An 8,105-nucleotide genomic window follows, 5' to 3' on the forward strand; every position below is an offset into this window, starting at 1 on the left:
GACAGTAACAGAACACTGCTCCCTTTTAATTACAAGATGGGTGTGCCCAGGGGTGTGCTGACGCCAGCTCCAAGGAGCTTAATCTGATTGTTAAATTATCAGTGGCAGCAATTACACTTTGGAAATTGGCAAACTCTACAAATTCGGTCTCCATTTATTGTTCTGTTAAGAAAGTGATGAAGAAAATGAAATTTAGCTTAAAAGTATATCTTTTGGGGCAGCTAGGTGGCACAGTGGATAAAGCACCAGCCCTGAACTCAGGAGGACCTGAGTTCAAATCCAGCCTCAGACACTTGACACTTACTAGCTGTGTGACCCTGGGCAAGTCATTTAACCCTCATTGTCCCCCCCCCCAAAAAAAAGTATATCTTTTGTTCCTTTTGGGGGAGGGCAGAGAGCTAGTTGTTAAACATTTACCAAGACATCCCAGGATGCACCAGATCTTTAATGACCAGCAGAGAAGCCACATTCTTCCTGAATCTCTTACCCTTGTCTTTTTTGTTCATCCTTGATGTGTTTGGTAGATTCAGAGTCAAGTCAAAGTTTAGTTTACAAGAATATGATTCCTCCAGGATGAAGGAGAATCAAGTTGCAACCACTATCTCCCTCATTTCTCCTTCTGCTGGTCTTATTGACAACCCGAGTTTTAATTAAAACAGCAGAGAGGTCAAGGAGACAAATACGAGCAGAAACAAATCATCCCTGGCAGCCCCCCTCCCCCAAAAAGACATCCGTCTGGCTTAATATTTCAAGAGGGAAATAGAGGACAGGAAAGAAATGCTAGCCCTCCTAGGTCAGAAGCTCATTTTCTGTGACCTAACCCTTGGGTTGTTGTGAGGATCAAATGAAATAACTTATGTAAATTGTTCTTTCAAGTGTAAAATGCTACTTATGCATAAACCCTTATCACCAGCACTTCCACTATCATCATCTTCGGATCATAGATTTAAATTTGGAAGCAACCTTCAAAGTCATATCCTCCAACTCCCTCATTTCACAGTTAAGGAGCAGCAAAGGGACCTGCCCCAAGGTTACCTAGGGAGTAAGTAGGCAAAGCCAGAATTTCCTCTGACTCTAAGTCCAACACTCTTTCCACAATACAAGGCAGCCTTATTAGACTTGCCTTTTCCTACATCGAGATAGAAATGGTCTTGACCCCCAGAGTGACAAAGAAAGCAAAATCTCTTAAGGCAAACACTCATACAGTCTCATACAGCCTCTCAAGGGACAATAAAGCAAATTTGTTTTAAATCTATTGGCTAAATGACACAGGTAAAAATCATTTTATGCAAGTTATGCTCAATAATTTTTTTTGTAAATCCAGTCATATATTTAAATACACTCAAGGAGTCCCTCTTGTAAAATGAACAGTGAGAGCTGATTCATCTGTACTACCTTAACAAGATTGGGTCTTCTTAAAGTAAAGCATACCTGGATTGAAGGGTGGTGCCACACCAATAGAGAGGCCTAGAATGTCATCTCCCTCCCACGCCAAAGGACAATATCCAATTTTTCAAGCTGTGACCATTTTCATCATGGTGCCTTTCATATTAAGTCTGATATACCCAAATCAACATAATCCCTGTCTGAGTTTCACTATTCTCCCTGCCTTCCCCTAAACACACAACTTCCAACCCCCATTCATGAATGTCCTCATTATTGTAATTGCTTTCAAACTGTGACACACCAGAAATGAGAGACAGAAATTGGGACAAGCCGACCATCCCGAGAGGAGACTGCAAGAGGGCCCCCTGCAATATCATTTCAACTGATTGGTTGTCATTTGCATTCCTTTTCTTTTACCATTTTGCCTCATATGTATTTAATGCTTTAATCTCTCCCTTAAATTAATGTATCCATTGCAGAGTGTATCTCTGCATCTCTCCTCTTGATTTTCTCTATAAATCCTCTCTAGTCTGGTCTTCTCTTTTTTCTTTCTTTCTTTCTTTCTTTCTTTCTTTCTTTCTTTCTTTCTTTCTTTCTTTCTTTCTTTCTTTCTTTCTTTCTTTCTTTCTTCCTTCCTTCCTTCCTTCCTTCCTTCCTTCCTTCCTTTCTTCCTTTCCTTTTTTTCTATCTTTTTCCCTTTCTTTCTTATTATGAGGAGGTCATAGCTGAATGCAAGACCCACAGTCCAGGCTCATCTTCATCAGGAGGAGGAGTATTAGTGGCAGATGGATGTGTCTGGTGCTTTTGAAGGAGTCTGAGTACAGCTTCATATAATGACACTTTATATAACTGCTTTCTCCAAAGCATCCTCAATGACCTTGCAAATATTAACTCTTTCAGCACCTCAGCTTCCCTCCATGAGGCAGCAGGAATCAGAGGGATCAAGGATCTAGAGCTGGAAGGGACCTCAGATGCCATCGAGTCCAACCTTCTTATTCTACAGAAATAAGAAACTGAGAAATACAGAAACTCAGGCCTAGGGAGGTGAGGTCATTTCCTCCCAGTCACACAAATGGTAAGCATCCGACACAGGAGCTCAACCCAGCTTGGCAGCCATCTCATGCCCCAGTTACCTGTGATATATTGGGTTGTGCCTCTGAACTAGGCCAGGAAGTCTTTACTAAGAAGAACAGGCAAATCCTCAGGATGTCAGGCCATTTGTCAAGTCCCAGAATCTGGCAGCTATCTCCAGCTCCTTCATTCCCCGATGGTGCAAATACCTCCCTCCCCCTCACAGGTAATTTAGAGAAGTTAGAATCTAAAAATTGGAAAAGACCTTAGGAGTCATGGACGTCATATTCTGTATCATCCTGGGTGATCAGTTAGTTGCTATTTGAATGGTTAATGGTGACGAGAAACTCACTACTTCAAAAGTATCATTCCATATATGGTATAGTTAAAATAGCAGTCATTTGATAAATATTATTGAGTAGCCTGTTGGTCAACAAGGGGAAGAGGAAGCAAAGGGGGAAAGAAGGGAATACATCTTTATACAATACCTACTACCTGCCAGACACTGTGATAAAGACTTTGCAAATATCTCATTTTATTTTCATTTTATCCTCACAACAACCCTGTAAGGTGAGTTTCTTACCCTCATTTGACAGTTGAGAAAACTGAGAAAAGCAAAGGTAAGGTGACTTGCCTAGGGTCATATAGCTAATAAACCTCTGAGACTTTGAGATCTGAACTCAAGTCTTTCTGACTCCAGGCTCAAGTCTCAACAAACATTTATTAAGCACTTACTGTGTGAGAGGAAGTCTACTATGCATGGGAGATGCAAAGAAAGGGGGAGATAATAGGAGCTGACCTCAAAATACTCACATTTTAGTGAAGACAACATGTGAATAACTTGGTATAGAATATATATGTATACGTTTACACAATTGTCTCTCTATATATGTAAATATTTGTTTATGTATGTTAATTTATACAGAATAGACAGATGCTAACCAAGTACGAAAACTAACAAGCGGACGGGGGAACCAAGGTCTTCCTGCAAAAGCCGAGATTTGTGAGAAAATTTTTCTTTATCGATGCTACTGAACTCCAATAACTTCCCTTTAGAATTATGCCAGTTTAATGTGGTAGAAAGAACTATGTACTTGAGGTCAGGGTTCTACCAATTACTAGCTGTGTGACCTTGTATAAGTCTTTCTCCTCTCTGGGCCTCAGTTTCTCAGTTGGACTAGATGATCCCTAAGGAACTCTTCAGTTTTAACATTCCATAATTCTATGATTTTAGGCCAAGATGTGCTAATTGATGAGATCATCAGAGTATGACTTTCTGAGAAGAGGTGTACTGTGGGAAAGACAGATTAATATTTGGGAGAGGTATAAGAAGAATGCAGAGCAGTACTCAGAGCAACATGCTAATAGTTCATTTATCCAGTGAATGGTCATCAAGCATCTATTATGTTCAAAGTATGATGGTGAGCTTTATAAGTGATAGGGTGGTAATACATTCAAGCCAGAATGGAGTGAGTAACAGAAGAGAATCATAAGCAGTGTGCTCTAGGAAAAGAGTGGGGAAGTCATATATGTATTGCACAGATAGTGTGTGTGTATAGGTGTATATCTGTATGTAGACCCTGGTGGGACTGAACTTTAAGGTACATATATACCTCATTTTATTGTGCTTTGCTTTATTGCATTTTACAGATATTGCATTTTTTATAAAGTGAAGGTTTGTGGTAATCCTGCACCAAACAAATCTGTTGGTGCCATTTTTTCAACAGCATGTACTCACATTACATATCTTTGTCACATTTTGGTAATTTTTGCAATAATTTCAAACTTTTCCATTATTAAATAAAACAGATAAAGAATAATACATAAATTAAATCATAACAGATAAAATTGTCTGTTATGGTGATTTGTGATCAGTGATCGTTGATGTTACTGTTGGAATTGTATTGGGCTGCCACAAACTATGCCAATAGAAGATGACAAACTTAATAACTGTTGTATGTGTTCTGACTTCTCTACTGACCAGCCTTCCTCATCTCTCTCCCTCTCCTCAGGCCTCCCTATTCTCTGAGACACAACAATATTAAAATTATACCAATTACAAACCCTACAGTGGCCTCTAATTGTTCAAGTGAAAGGAAGACCCACTCCATGTGGCAAACTTCACTGTTGTCTTATTTTAAGAAATGGCCACAGCCACCCCAATCTTCAGCACCCACCACTCTGATCAGTCATCAGCCATCAACACTGAGGCAAGACCTTCTGCCAGCAAAAAGATTATGACTGACTGAAAGTTCAGATGATGGTTAACATTTTTGGCAATAAAGTAGTTTTTAATTAAAACATTTTTAACATAATACTATTGCACACTTAATAGCCTATGGCAGGGTATAAAAATAATTTTTATATGCACTGGAAACCAGAAAGTTCATGTGACTCACTTCACTATGATATTCTCTTTATTGCGGTAGTCTGGAACTGAACCCACAAGATCTTTGAGGTATGCCCGTATAGTTCACCACAGCTTAGGGTGGCCAGAGAGTGAAATGGGGGAGAGAATAGACCCACAACCTCCAGTGGGTGAGGTTCAAGGGGAATTAGACTAAAAAATTATTTAAGAAAGAGTCCTTCTCATCTAGGAACCAGAGAGAAAAGGTAAAATGATTTCTCAAGGGCTACAAAACAGTCTTCTAGGAGAAAAAAAAATCATGTAATGTCTGAACCAGGGCTACCTCTGTAGGGGAGAAGTACCATCCCCAGGACATTGGCTCCTTCTTCTGTAGCTGAAAGTTAGGAAAACAGACTCTGGCAAGCTGACACACGCAACTTTGTCAGTCAAATCCACAGGATATGGGTTAAAACTGAGCTCACATCAGTGACAAGAGCTGAAGAAGGAAGCTAATCAAGAGAGAAGGAACTAATAAAAACTGGCTTAGTTTCCTGCAGTTAGGATTAAGATTAATCCAGAAGAACCTTTGCAATTTTACCCAATTTATCTGTTCTTATGCTTTCCCCCAATATGCTGAAACGGAACTACAGAGGCTATCTAATCCAATCTCTTCATTTTACAGATGAGGACACTAAAGTCCAGGAAGAGGAAGTCATTTCTCAAGGTCATACTCAATCTTTCATCTGAGGAAAGATTTGAATTCTGGTCCTCTGACTTGAGAGTCAGTTATTTTTTTCATCTGTAACTTATTGTTGTTTAGTTGTTTCAGTCATGTCCAACTCTTCATGACCCCATTTGGGGTTTTCTTGGCAAAGATACTAGAGCAGTTTGCCATTTCTTCTTCCAGCTTATTTTACAAATGAGGAAACTGAGACAAACAGAGTTAAGTGACTTGCCCAGGGTCATACAGTTATTAAGAGTCTAGGCCAGATTTGAACTCATGAAAATGAGTCATCTTGATTCCAAGTCTAGTGCTCTATCCACTGCACAATGCCCTAAATAGATGTGTAATCTCCTTTTAAAACACATCTTCTGGGGCAGCTAGATGGCGCAGTGGATAGAGCACCGGCCCTGGAGTCAGGAGTACCTGAGTTCAAATCCGGCCTCAGACACTTAACACTTACTAGCTGTGTGACCCTAGGCAAGTCACTTAACCCCAATTGCCTCACTAAAAAAAAAAAAACAAAAAAAAAACCACATCTTCTGGGGAACAGGGAAAGTAAGGGGAAGGAGAAAGTCTTGTCCTCTGTAGTGAAAAGAGCATTGAATTTAAAGTGAGAGGACCTGAATTCAAATCCTGGTTTTTCCCCATGTTGTATCTGAAGCCTTGGAGAGGTCAGATAGCCTCTGGGGCTCAGGCTCATCATCTATGAAATGAGGTAGATGGATTCAATCACCTCTTGGGTCCTTCTGGCTCTAAATATATGATGTCATGATCCTATGATTCATGGCCATCGGGGAAAGAAGATCCCAGGAAAAAACAGTAAGGAGATGGCAGCAGGTAAACTGGTAGATGGCACCAATGAGCCAAGTCCTGGGCCTGGCTGATGCAAAAGTGGTACCAGGAGGCATGGGTACTTGAAAAATGGTGGTTCCCTGCTTACCTAAACACATACACACACACCAAAAAGAAAATAGGACAAGGGTCAAGCCACCACATTCCCTTTGTCACTTAGGACATTAAATAGTCTGACCATTGGGTCTCTATGTGAAGACCCAAAAACCCTACTCTAGGGTGGGGGCCATAGAGGATAAATTGGCTGAAAAGTTGGAGTTACTGGCTATGTCAGGAGATGGAAAATTGAAACTTCCTTTCAGGAATACTCACAATGTCCTTAATGAGCTATGGACAAGTGAAGTAAGGCTGTCCATTGTTGTTGGTGTTGCTCAGTCATGTCCAACTATCCATGACCCCATTTTGAGGTTTTCTTGGCAACGATACTCAAATGGTTTGTCATTTGCTTTCCCAGCTCATTTTACAGATGAGAAAAGTGAGGCAAACAGGGTTAAGTGACTTGCCCAGGATTACACAACTAGTTAATGTCTGAGGCAATATTTGAACTCTCAAAGATGAGCCCTCTTAATTCCAAGTCCAATGCTCTTTCTACAGCTCCACCCAGCTGCCACATTATCACTACTGTGTCCATTACACTACTGTTATTCAATATTATATTAGAAATGCTAAATATAGTAATAAGACAAGAAAAAGAAATTGAAGGATAAAAATAGGCAATGAGGAAACAAATCTATCACTTTGTGAATGATATAATATACTTAGAGGACCCCAGAGAATCAACTTAAAAAGTCATTGAAACAATTAACTTTATTGAAGTCACAGGATGTAAAATAAACCCACATAAAATATCAACATTTCTATATTAACAACAAAACCCAGCAGAAAGAGATAAAGAGAAATTCTATTTAAAATAACTGCAAACATTATAAAATACTTGGGAGTCTATTTGCCAAGACAAACCCAGGGACTACATGAACAAAATTGAAAATGCTTTTCACACAAATGAAGACAAATCTAAACAATTGGAGAAATATTAATTTCTCTTGGCTAAGCTGAGCCAATGAAATAAAAATGACTACTACTCAAATCAACTTATTTAGTACCATACCAATCAAGCTACCAAAGCATTGTTTTATAGAACTAGAAAAAAATCATAACAAAATTCATCTGAAAGAACAAAAGGTCAAAAATATCAAGTAAATCAGTGAAAAGAAAGGAAGCCTAGAAGTGTCAGATTTCAAACTATATTATAAAGAGGTAATCATCAAAATAACCTGATACTGGCTAAGAAATAGAGTGGGTGGATCAGAGAAAAAGATTAGGTGTACAATACATAGTAGTAAACGGCCCTTATAATCAGGTTTTTATAAATCGAAAGATCCAAGATTTAGGGGCAAGAACTCACAAAAATTGCTGGGAAAGCTGGAAAGCAGTTTGGCATACACTTGGCATAGACCAACATCTCACACTGTAGTCCAAAAGAAGGCTAAAACAGATAAATGATTTAAACATAAAGGGTGGGGGGCAGCTAGATGGCGCAGTGGTAAAGCGCTGGCCCTGGATTCAGGCATACCTGGGTTCAAATCTGGCCTCAGATACTTGACACTTACTAGCTGTGTGACCCTGGGCAAGTCACTTAATCCTCTTTGCCCTGCAAAAAAAAAATGAAACAAAACAAACAAAAAAACCCCAAAATAAACATAAAGGGTGGTAAGATAGGTAAAT

This window comes from Dromiciops gliroides, chromosome 4, assembly GCF_019393635.1.
Source record: "Dromiciops gliroides isolate mDroGli1 chromosome 4, mDroGli1.pri, whole genome shotgun sequence".
Classification (NCBI taxonomy): domain Eukaryota; kingdom Metazoa; phylum Chordata; class Mammalia; order Microbiotheria; family Microbiotheriidae; genus Dromiciops; species Dromiciops gliroides.